The following is a 12961-nucleotide window of genomic DNA, read 5'->3' as shown; positions in this document are numbered from 1 at the left end:
CCTACCTACAGGTAGCAGGACGGGTAGATAGGTCAAGAAGGAACAAGGGATACTTTCTTTTATTTGTCAAGGCATTGGAGTACAAGAGCAGGGAGGTTATGCTACAACTGTATAAAACACAAGTTAGGCCACAGCGAGAGTGGTGTGTACAGTTCTGATCATCATTTTACAGAAAGGATGGGTTTATGCTGGAGAGGGTACAGATGAGATTTAGGAAGATGTTGCCAGGAATGGAGAGTTTTCGCTATGAAGAAAGATTGGATAGGCTGGGGTTGTTTTCTTTGGAGCAGAGGAGGCTGAAGGGAGATTTAATTGAGGTGTATAAAATTATGAGGGGCCTAGATAGGGTGGATAGGAAGGACCTATTTCCCTTAGTAGTAAGACCAATAACAGGGGGCATAGATTTAAAGTAATTGGTAGAAGGATTAGAGGTCAAGAGAATTTTTTTCACCCAGAGGATGGTGGGGTTCTGGAACTCACTGCTTGAAAGAGTGGCAGAGGCAGAAACCCTCACTGCATTTATAAAGTATATGGACATGCATTTGAAGGGCCATAACCTATGGGACTACAGACCAAGTGCTGGAATATACGAATTAGGAGCAGGAGTAGGCTGCTCGTCCGCTTGAGCCTACTCTGCCATTTAATAAGATCATGGCTGATCTGATTGTAACCTCAACTCCACATTCCCGCCTACCCCCAATAACCTTTCACCCACTTGCTTATCAAGAATCTATCTACCGCTGCCTTAAAAATATTCAAAGACTCTGCTTCCACCGCCTTTGGAGGAAGAAAGTTCCAAAGACTCACGACCCTCAGAGAAAAAATTTCTCCTCATCTCTGTCTTAAATGGGCAACACCTTATTTTCAAAAAGTGACCCCTAGTTCTAGATTTTCCTACAAGATGAAACACCCTTTCCACATCCACCCTGTCAAGACCCCTCAGAATCTTATATGTTTCAATCAAGTTGCCTCTTACTCTTCTAAACTCCAGCTGATACAAGTCTAGCCTAGCCAACCTTTCTTCATAAGATTACCTGCCCAGTCCAGGTATTAGTCTAGTAAACCTTCTCTGAAAGTTTCCAATGCATTTGCATTCTTCCTTAAATAAGGAGACCAATATAGTACACAGTACTCCAGATGTGGTCTCACCAATGCCCTGTATAGCTGAATCATAACCTCCCTACTTTTGTATTCAATCTCCCCTTGCAATAAATGATAACATTCTGTCAGTTTTCCTAATTACTTGCTGTACCTGCATACTAATCTTTTGTGATTCATGCACAAGGGCACCCAGATCCTCTGCATCTCAGAGCTCTGCAATCTCTCACCATTTAGATAATATGCTTCTTTTTTATTCTTCCTGCCAAAATGGACAATTGCACATTTTCCCACATTATACTCCATTTACCAGATCTTTGTCTACTCACTTATCCTATCTAGATTCTTTTGAAGCCTCCTTATGACCTCTTCACAACTTACTTTCCTACTTATCTTGGTGTCATTAGCAAATTTAGCAACCATACCTTTGGTCCCTGCATCCAAGTCATTTATATAAATTGTAAAAAGTTGAAGCCCCAGTACTGATTCCTGTGGCACACCACTTGTTACATCTTGCCAACCAGAAAATGACCCATTTATGCCTCGTGGGATTAGGGTGGATAGCTCTTTGTTGGCTGACACAGACAGGGTGGACCACATGGCCTCCTTCTGTACCATAAATCTTCTCTGATTCTATGTTGCCCTTACTTTTAGCTGCCATCCTCTGTCGCAGCAATCATATGTCGGCCTCCAGTTGCCTAGCAACAGCACTAACCAATCCACAGGGGTTGTCTATGCTTTTGAGCAGCCCTTTCTTGCTGTTTCTGATGAATTGCAGCACTGAGGAGGATCTGCACGAATATTTAGTGTATTAAACTGCAGAATTTGAAAATCAGTGTCCTTATGGCACACTTGCAAGCATTCTCGTTCGATAGATAACCTAGGTTAAGTATGAATATAACAGACAATATCTCCACGGCCTGGCAGGTCAGCAGTCAAACCAATGCTGCACACGAGTATAATCTTACTGCAAGAGGGTGCAGTGAGTGGGGAAGGGCTATATGCCATTTGTGTAATTTAACATGAAGCCTATATGTTAGCTGAACACTGATTATTATGGGTAATGGCAATATTAGAAAAGTTTACAAACAATTTGGCAAACTCTCAAATGAAAGAGAATTGATGCAAAAACTATTGGAGTTATCAACATTTCAAAGAATGCACCATATAAAAAGATTACCACAAAGGTGTGGAAATCTTTCAAAAAATAGAAGCACAAAAGTACACAGACGTTATAAATCTATGCATGAAAAATACTCGTCTTCACTGTGACTAATATAACGCAAACTAAATGATAAAATTGTGGACAAATGTTTTTTCTACAAACAAACAAATCAAAAATAATATAGGGTCAAAGTATGTTTCATAAACCCATCCCTCGCAGAAATGGTTAATGCCACAAGATTTAACCGAAAGGGGAAGTGTTATCTACAGAACTATTACATGATTTATAAAACTTCGAAGTGGACTACCTCTAGTTATCAACATCTCTCAGACATCTCTTAGCTTTGTGATACAGGGCTGCTCAAAAAAGAGCTGGGAACAGGAATTCATTGTAGACTCTCCTAATGTTACAACACAGGTGCCCACATTTAAAGCAAAATACTGTGGATACTGCAAATCTGAAATAAAAATAGAAAATGCTGGAAATACTTAGTAGGTCTGGCAGCATCTTTCTTTCTCCACAGATGCAATCAGACCTGCTGAGTATTGCCAGTGCATTCTGTTTCTAGCCCACATTTATGATATTGCTTGACTGGAGCTTTGCAATGTTAAGTCACTGTGATTCTGTCTCCCTTACACATTTTTTCTTCCTATGTATAACATACAGCCTACTGTTGTTAAAAACTGAAAATCATGCATCAACCAACAGTGTAGTCTAGATATTCCAATCAACACAATTTTAATGCTAGCAGTAACTTTTTTTTTTGTTTTCTTTACTGCTAGCATTAAAATTAGAAACGGAAAGTCTAGGTTCATGAAAAGCTCTTTCTTACCTCACTAATGGCAATTCTTTTATATTTATACTCCTTCCATCACAAGAGCTTTGTGATAAAACAAAAAATAATCTACTGTGAAGTCTGATCCTCCAATTACTACTACTTTGGTGCAACAAGCTGCAATTTTTACCAAAAAGGCTTTACTATAAAGCAGCATCGAAAGGCTCAATACTCAATTATCCCTAAACAAATTGATATATATCATAGAATCACAAAATGATACAGGAGACGACAATTTGGCCCATTGTGCCGACTCTTTTAAAAAGCTATCCAAATAGTCCCGCTCCTCTGCTCTTTCCCAATAGCTTTGCAAGTGTTTCCACTTAATTCTCTTTTGAAAGTTATTACTGAATCTGCTACCATCATCCTTTCCAGCAGTGCATTCCACTTCATAACAGCTCACTGCATAATTTTCTTTCATCATGTCACCTCTGGTTTGTTTGCCAACTCTGTCCTTTGCTACCGACCCTTCTGCTACTGGAAACAGTTTTTCCTTATTTACTCTATCAAAACCCTTCATGATTCTGAATACCTTTATCAAATTTCCCCTTAACCTTCTCTGCTCTACGAAGAACAAACTCAAGTTTTTCTAGACCCTCCACATAATTGAAATCTTTCCTCCCTGGTACATTTCTAATAAATCTCCTCTGCACCCTCTATAAGGCCTTGGAATTATTCCTAATTGTGTGGTGCCTGAAATTGGATACATTACTCCAGCTGAAGAGTAACCAGAGTTTTATAAAAAATTTACATAATTGCCTTGCTTTTCTACTCTATACCTCAATTTATAAAATTAATATGCCTTTTTAATAGCCTTCTCAACTTGCACAGGTTATTACATCATCTGCTATTGTTCTGTTAAATTAAATAACCTGCCTGGTTCATTTATAAAATCTTCTCTTAATATGTTTATTAATATAGTCATAACTCATTTGTGATTCAATTCTTGCTTCTATTTTCCAGAATTGTGTATGTATATATCCATGTTTCCCTGTTCCTGCAACACCTTTAAAATTGTATCCTTTAGTTTGCATACAAAAATGTGACATAATACATGATAAACAACAAATAAGCAATTCTGAAATACTATTAGATAGAAATTAATCTAAATTTAAAAAGTAATAAAAAATTCAGCTGAACTATGAAAATGCTTGGTGTTGTCATCTGATACAGTCAAATAATCTATTATACATGAATATATATCCATATAATAGATATGACAAGTTGTTTTATTCAATTCTTCTTCAATTATAATACACTAGAAGTATTAAAGCTTTAAAGCATATTTCAAACACTGGCTCTCCAGCACTATGCACATATATTAAACAAAAAAAAAATCTTTGGATTGTCTTTTTTTTAAAAAAAAAGCCTATGAAGTGGCTATCATTCAAGTTAACAGGTGACATAGAAGTCTGCCAAAAACAAAGATGTCATGCAGCAATAATATGTTTCAATCCTCAAGACTGACGTTCTGTCTTGATATTCACAAAATTACCATTTTTCAAACAGTAATCAAGATTAATTGTCCTACAAGCACAAAACATACGTAACTACAAGTCGCTGGGCAGGTAGGCAAGCATGCATATACATTTATTCTTGAAACAGCACTTAAAGCTGCATATGGTCACAACGAATACTGAGAAATGCTGCAGAGAGTGGGAAATATTCCAAACAGAATGCAACATAACAGAGAAGGACCAATGGCGGTTTGCTTTATGAAACAGATGGAGTGTCATACATGAGCTCACTAATCGAAAGGCTTGCACAGGTTATTACATCATCTGCTATTGTTAAATTAAATAACCTGCCTGGTTCATTTATAAAATCTTCTCTCAATATCTTTATTAATATGGTCATAACTCATTTGTGATTAAATTCTCACTTCTATTTTCCAGAATTTTTGGTCTTTTTAAGCACCTTAACTTCTCCACACTCATGGTCATACTTTAATAAAATCATAATAGTTCCCAAGATTTTGTATCGAATGGGGAAAAGTGATTACATTTGTTTCAGTTATTTTAAGTAGATTAGCACTAAATATATTGATTTATGGGAACTCTGAAAATAAACTGTGGTGCTCAACCAGTGGTTAAAATATTAAAATCAGTTTTAAGTGGGAATAGAATGCTGTACTGAATACTTCAATGCAGAGAGGTTTAGAAAGGGAATTCCAGAGCTTAGGGCCCAGGCAACTAAAGTCATATTAAAACCAACGGTGGAGTGATTAAAATCAGGGAAGCACTTGAGGCCAGAACTGGAGGAGTGCACAGATCTGAGTGTTTTGGGGCTGGAAGAGGTTACAAAGAGGGGATGAGCCATGGAGGGATCTGAAAACGAGAGGAGAATGTTAAAATCGAGGCTTTACCAGAGCAGGAGCTAATGTAGGTCCGTGAATACAGGGGTGATGGGTGAATAGGACTTGGTGCAAGTTATGAGATAGGCAGCAGAATTTTGGATGCAATAGTTTATTTAGGTGGAAGATGTGAGGCCGGCCAGGAGAACTTTGGAATAGGAGTTAACAAAGGCCCTTAAGTGGCCTCACCACCAACTTCATATAATTTACTTTCCCTATAGCCAAAGTGAATCAAATGACAGCCAGCAGGCAGCATTCCGCCCCACGGTTGACTGATGCCTCTCTGCAGGTTCTCTTCCAGGCCGTCAGGGAAAGGCGGGAGGTCCACTTCCCTGCAGATGGAGTCCGCCTCACCAAGGTGGCCTGGATGGTGGAAGAGGTCTCAAACCGTGGGGTAACTCTTAGAACATGGGTGGAGTGCCGCATGTGAATCAATGACTTGCTCAGATCAGCGAGGGTAAGCGAGGCTGCTCCACTGATTTCTTCCATGTCTGTGTCTTTAAGGCAGAGGGTATGCAAGGAATGCAGTCTAATGCATGAGTAGCCTTGGTGCCATTTACTAAATGATGAAGATTGGCACTGTTTATGTGATTGGATGCGTCATGTGAAAGCCAATGCAGAATGAGTGATGTTGATGCATGTATGCAATGGTTATGATGCATCATTTGCTATGTCATTAAATCTGCAATGTCTGTTACAGGAGAAACTAAGCCACAACCAGGTCCCTGTTCAGCCCCCCACTCATGATGATCCTCTGTTTGTTGCTATGAGAAGATGCCTAAGGTCATGCGTAGCTTCGTGCGTGCCATGGAGGAGTCCATGCAAGCCAAGACGTCTACCATGTCTCAGGCATGAAAGCGTATGGCTTCCTCAGTAGAGACTCTGGCGAGCTCCATGGTGAGTCTGGTTGACCACTTGAGCCATATGCGATCTGACTTGCACTCCATTGCTGCTGCCGTGGGCTCCATGCAGCAGAGCCTAAGCGAGAGGAGGATGAGGAACCTGGACCTCCCTTGAGGTGCTCTTTCCCCTCAGGGAGAGAGACAGGTGCCATCGTTCACACAGATGGAGGAGGAGCGTGTGCCAGCTGCCCCTGAGCCTTCTCTGGGACACTCCCAGGGAATGTGCCATCACATCCTCCACCCCCCCGCCCAACATTGACCCCCTTACCTCCAGCTGGCGATGGAGAATACTCAAGCACCAGGGCTGCAGATCCCCAGTAGGATGGAGCCATCAAGGCCCTGTTCCTCCTGAGGATGCCCACCATTTCATCCACAGCAACAGGACAGCACACTGAGCAGACTGCCTCCACCTTAGCTACTAATGTTGGGGTAGCACCTAGATGGAGTGGCAGGAAAAGAAAACAAAGAATTTTGAGCACGAAGGTGGCACGAGTGAGGTAGAAATGTCAACGAATGCAAGTATGTATTGAAACATTTTTATTTCTTGCAAAATTTGATCCACTGTTAGTAATGTTTTGTTTGGTTACAGATGGCTACAAAGACGTTTTTGCAGGCCTATGGCAGGAATGCAATGATGCTTGCAAAGCATCTCAGGAAATGTCCAGTGTCCATATCTCAATGGAATTTTAGCCTTCAATCTTCATTAAGGCTGCTTTCCTACTGATGATTAACAACTTTTTCCAAGCCTGCCATGCCTTACTTTTGTTTTTTATGGTCATAACGTAACACTATTTGCAGTGGTGTGTAGTCGCATTCATCGTAGCCCATGGACGATTTCAAATGCCAATCACATGAAAATGCAGCCATGTTTCGTGAAGATTGCAGAGATGAATAAGACCTCATGCAAAAGGGAATTTCTGTGAGGAACTGCTATGTTTCTCCTCCCAACATTCCTTGATGTGGCTTCGTGTTGGCTGAAACGTGCATTAATTAGGTTCTCCCTGATGTCATTGTTATCCTCCTCACCATCTTCATAGCCATCCTTATCTGAGGAGAATTTGTGTTCCTCAGCCTGCAGAATGTTGTCGCATCTAATTGCAAGGTTGTTAAGGCACAGTGGACAACGATTATTCGTGACACCTTCTGTGGTGCGTACTGAAGAGCCCTTCCAGTCAAGGCAATGGAATCGCACTTTCAGCATGCCAATGGTGTGCTCAATGATGGCTCTACTGCGTGCATGAGTGACATTGTACCTCTCTTCACCAGCACCCAGGGATGACATACTGTTGTCATCCCCCAGGATCCATCCATCTACTTCAGCTGGTTCCTCAAAAACTGCTGGCAGCTGGGAGTTCCTCAAAGGTAGGAGTCATGACAGTAACCAGGGAAACGTGTGCAAACATGCACGATTTTTCTCCTGTGGTCACAAAACTTTGCACATTTAAAGAATGGAAGCCTTTGCAATTAATGAAGACAGCAGGCTGGTCCAAGGAGCTCTAATGGCCACACGAGTATAGTCGATCACCCCTTGCACTCTAGGGAAGCCAGCAATGGCGCTGAAGGCCGCAGACTTTGCTGCCTGGCTGTCCTCGTCTACAGGTAAGTAGATTAAATCATTGGCATGTCGAAAAAGGGCACTGGCTACCTTTTTGATGTACCTGTGGGTCACAGATTGGGAGATGCCACATATCTCACCCATTGATCCCTGGTAGCAAAGAAATTGAATGCAATAGTAACCGTGAGAGTCGGTGGCATGGGGTTCCCAACAAAAACAAGCGGCTGCAGGTAATGCTGAAAGATTGTACATATCTCTGTTGCTGTCTTCGATAATACCTTTCTTGGATGACTTCTGAGTAACCTCACCCTCTTGTGCTGCCTGCTGCTCCTGGTGAGGCATCATCTGTTGATTGCCAAGATCCCTCCTCAGTCTCTCCCTCTGCAATTCTTCACGTTAGAGGACAAATTGCGTTATGAGACTCATGTCATTGCAGTTTTTCAATTGACAGTCATGAGCAGATCACTGTTACATTTGCATACAGCAGGAGATCCCACCCACTATCATTTGTCTCCTCCTAATCTACTTGCATTTCTTGATTGTACATGTGGTCTGCATTCTTCTTCCAGAAAATGTTGCGTCTGCGATACTAGGCAAGTCTGCCCACGGTTCAACCTCCTCCTGCCACCTTCCAGCCTGCACCCATCACCCTTGACCCATCCAACTTAACCTTCACGCCTCCCCCCATTACCAGCTCATCATCAATTTATACATGCCATCTCTCCCCCCGTCCCTTCTCCCGTCACCATCCAACCGGCGACTCTTACACTTGAACCTCCAAGAATCCACCTTGATATAGTTACAGATTCTCAATCCCCTCCCGATGATGACCTTGAATACCCAACCCTAACTCTCGACCTTCCCCCCACCCCCACCCACCATCAGTATGACGATCTAAATAAACTAACATGGATTGCTCTTGGGGAATGTTTTTTCATCTACTCAGAATTATTTTTCATCTATCACGGGCTGATCAAAACAAGACTAGCTCAAGACTAGCAGACATAGGTTCATTTTATTTTGCATCTGGCTGTTCAGAGGTTATATATTATTTCAATAATCAATAAACTTTTGTTTTAATATTTTGGAAAAAGACAGCAAACAAACCCTTAGGCGTAGATTAGCACGTGACAATGTATATTGCTGTACAGGGGTGAGAGTGGCCAAAAAACAATAGGTCTGAAAATTAGTGGCCGAAGGCAAAAAAAAGTCTGAATTTTTTTTGACAAAGAATTATGTAATTATAGCACTGTTAATGATCTGTAATGAATGCAAATGTTTCCAGCCCACTTCAAATCTGTAGTTTTCCCTTTATTTACCCTCTTTTACTGTCAAGACGGTGGACGAATGCATATGTATAAAATCACCAAAGTGACCTTAGCCTTTCAACATTTCAGCATTTAATACAGTTAATCTGCACAATTTAGCTGGTTAAACTCCAGCAGTACCCCTGCATGTACCTGAGCAATCCTAAAAGCTTAGTTAAGAGGGATATTGCTGCACAGAGAGTTCCTTATTAGGCAGAAACTATTAGGTTCATATAGATTATGCGTTAGTTTGAATGGGAGACTTAAACATGGTGATGGATTGCCATGTGTCAAAACAGCTGATTCCATCCAAAAAAAAATCACAAAAGTGGTAAACCTACCTTAGGGACACAGATAATCATCATCTGCCAGGCTTCAATTGGACAAAAAAATGTCTCAATAGAAATCAAAGAGAGATACTGGAATATTATAGGTCAAGTTGTTTCAAGCTAAGGAAAGCTCCCAATCAAGTAAAATTCCAGATTCCAAAGCTTCTCCACGAAACTCAGAATGCTATTGTAAGGATTTGCAAGGTGAGCACTAACTAGGAACTGCTGCTTCCGACCTTCGCGCAGCTTCGTGGTTTTCCGGCGGGCTTTAAAAAAAATCAGAACTGTGAAACTGACAGTTGCAATTTTTTTTCAAGATGATCTGGTTGGATAGGAAGAAGCCAAAGGCGAGTTTCTGCGAATGTCGGAAATCTGCCATTTGGCGAAAATTTCTCATCCCTGGATCTATCATCTTGTACAAATAAAACAATATTTTATTCACATAGTTTTCCTAGATATACTGTGCAACAAACAGTAAATTCCAATAGAGGAGCCCTTTTAAAATCAATTCTTGAGACACGTATGAACATATAACAACATAAAATCCACTGAAATGAGTTAAATCAGTAGCAGAATTACTTATGATAAAGATGACAATTATCTCTCTCCTAGTTTCATTTCCCAAAGAATACTTTTCACAAGGACAAGTTCCCCTTTGAGTATGCTTTGATATCACCATACCTTTCTAGATTTTTTCAGGTTATTTTCCCTAAATAAAATTGCACAATTTAATTTATATTGCTTTGCCTCACTGAACTAGTAATCCAGAGGCCCACTATGTCCTCCTAGAATCATAGAATGGTTCAAGCATATAAGCATAGAAGAAGGCCCATCGTGTCCGTGCCAGCTCTCTTTGAGACCAACTTTGTTCGTCCCGCTCCCTGCCTTTTCCCGTAGCCCTGCAATTATTTTCTCTTCAGATAATTATCCAATTCCCTTTTGAAAGCCAAGATTGAAACCGCCACCACCACTCTCAGGCAGTGCATTCCAGATCCTAACCACTCACTGTGTGTCCTCATGTCACCTCTGGTTCTTTTGCCAATCACCTTAAATCAATGTCCTATGGTTCTCTACTCTTCAGCCAATGGAAACAGTTTCTCCCTATCTCCTCTGTCCAGACCCATTCATGATTTTGAATCAAATCTCCTCTCAACTTTCTCTTCTCTAAGGAGAACAGCTTCAGCCTTGCCAATCTATCCATGTAACTCAAGTCTCTCATTCCCAGAACCATTCTTGTTCATCTTTTCTGCACCTTCTTCCATGGCTTTATATCCTTCTTAAACTGTGGTGCCCAGAATTGGACACAAAACTTCAGGTGAGGCCGAACTAGTATTTTACAAATGGTCGCCATAACCTGCTTGCTTTTGCACTCGATGCCTCCATTTATAAAGCCCAGGATCCTGTATGCCTTTTTAAACTACTTTCTCAACCTGCCCTGCCATCGTCAATGATTTGTACACATATACCCCCAGGTCCATCTGCTCCAGTACCCAGTTTAGAATTGTACCCTTTATTTTACATTATCTGTCCTCGTTCTTCCAAGAAAATGTATCACTTTACACTTCTCTGTGTTCATTTTATCTGCCACGTGTACATCATTTCACCAGCCTGCCTATGTCCTCTTGAAGTTTATCACTATCCTCCTCACAGTTCACAATGCTTCCAAGTTTTGTGCCATCTCGAAACTTTGAAATTGCGCCCAGTACACCGAAGTCGAGTTCCTTAATACAGATCAAGAAAAGCAGAGGTTCTAATACCGACCCCTAGGGAATCCCATTATATACCTTCCTTCACCACTATTCTCTGTTTCCTGTCTCAGCCAACTTCATATCCATGCTGCCACTGTCCCTTTTATTCCAAGGGCTTCAAATTTGCTGACAAGCCTGTTAAGTAGCACTCTATCAACTCTGTTTTAGAAGTCCATGCACTCCAAATCAACAGCATTACCCTCTCTGCTACCACATCGATAAACTCAATCAAATTATTTAAACACAATTTTCCCTCAACAAATCCGTGCTGGCTTTCCTTAATTAATCCACAATTGTCCAAGTTAATTTTGATTTTCATTTCTAAAAGCTTTCCCACCACTGAGGTTAAACTGACTGGCCTGTAGTTGCCGGGTTTATCCTTACAACCTTAAGAACTGCCACCATTGATAACTACTATTCTGAGTTTTGTGTCATCTGCAAACTTTGAAATTATGCCCTATATACCTAAGTGCAGGTCATTAATATATATCAAAAAGAGCACTGGTCCTAATAACAACCCTAGGGGACACCACTGCATACTCTCCTCCACTCTGTAAAACAACCATCCACCTCCATTCGCAGCTTTCTGTCCCATAGCCAATTTTGTATCCAGGTTGCCACTGCCCATTTAATACCATGGACTTGAACTTTGCTAACAAATTTATTATGATGGTACTTCATCAAATGTCTTTTTAAAGTCCATACACCCAACATCAATCAGACCACCCTCATCAATCCTTCCATTACTTTAAAGAATCATAGAACGACTACAACACAGAAGGAGGCCATTTGGCCCATCATGTCCATGCCGGTTCTCTGTAAGAGCAACTCAGCTAGCTGCATTTCCCTGCCTTTTCCCCTTAGCCCTGCCAATTTTTTCTCTTCAGGTAATTATCCAAATTCCCTTTTGAAAGCCATGATTGAATTTGCCTCCAGCATACTCTCAGGCAGTGAATTCCAGATCCTAACCACTCACTGCATGTTCTCAGGTCATCTTTGGTTCTTTTGCTAATCACTTTAAATCGCTGTTCTCTGGTTCTTGACCCTTCCTCACTCAAGAACTCAAACATGATTTGCCTTTAACAAAGCTGTCATTGAATAATCCATGACTTTGCAAGTGACAATTAGGTTTGTCCCAGATTACAGTTCCTAAAGGTTTCCCACCACCAGCATTAGGCCTACTGGCCTGTAGTTACTTGTTTTTCCCCTCTCCCTCTTTATGACCAGAGATGTAACATTTGCAACCCTCCAGTCATCTGGCCCCACTCCCACATCTAAGGAAGACTGTGGCTAGAGCCTCTGTTATTTCCACTCTTACTCCCCTCAACAACCTTGAATGCATCCCATCCAGACCGAGTGACTTTTCTATTTTGAATGCTGCCAACCTTCCAAGTATTTTTATTTTTTTATTTAGAGATACAGCACTGAAACAGGCCCTTCGGCCCACCGAGTCAGTGCCGACCAACAACCACCCATTTATGCTAATCCTACATTAATCCCATATTCCCTACCACATCCCCACCATTCTCCTACCACCTACCTACACTAGGGACAATTTACAATGGCCAATTTACCTATCAACCTGCAAGTCTTTGGCTGTGGGAGGAAACCGGAGCACCCAGCGGAAACCCACGCAGTCACAGGGAGACTTGCAAACTCCGCACAGGCA

At 41.2% G+C, this 12961-nt stretch overlaps 1 protein-coding gene across 1 annotated transcript in view; it reads right to left on the bottom strand.

Moving 5' to 3' along the window:
* Nucleotides 1–12961, bottom strand: part of klhdc4 (kelch domain containing 4) — a 106347-nt gene that overhangs the window by 28064 nt on the left and 65322 nt on the right. The gene's annotated exons all lie outside the window — the stretch shown is intronic.

This window comes from Heterodontus francisci, chromosome 17 (genome assembly GCF_036365525.1).
Source record: "Heterodontus francisci isolate sHetFra1 chromosome 17, sHetFra1.hap1, whole genome shotgun sequence".
Taxonomy (NCBI): domain Eukaryota; kingdom Metazoa; phylum Chordata; class Chondrichthyes; order Heterodontiformes; family Heterodontidae; genus Heterodontus; species Heterodontus francisci.
This window is presented reverse-complemented; position numbering and strand designations above follow the sequence as displayed.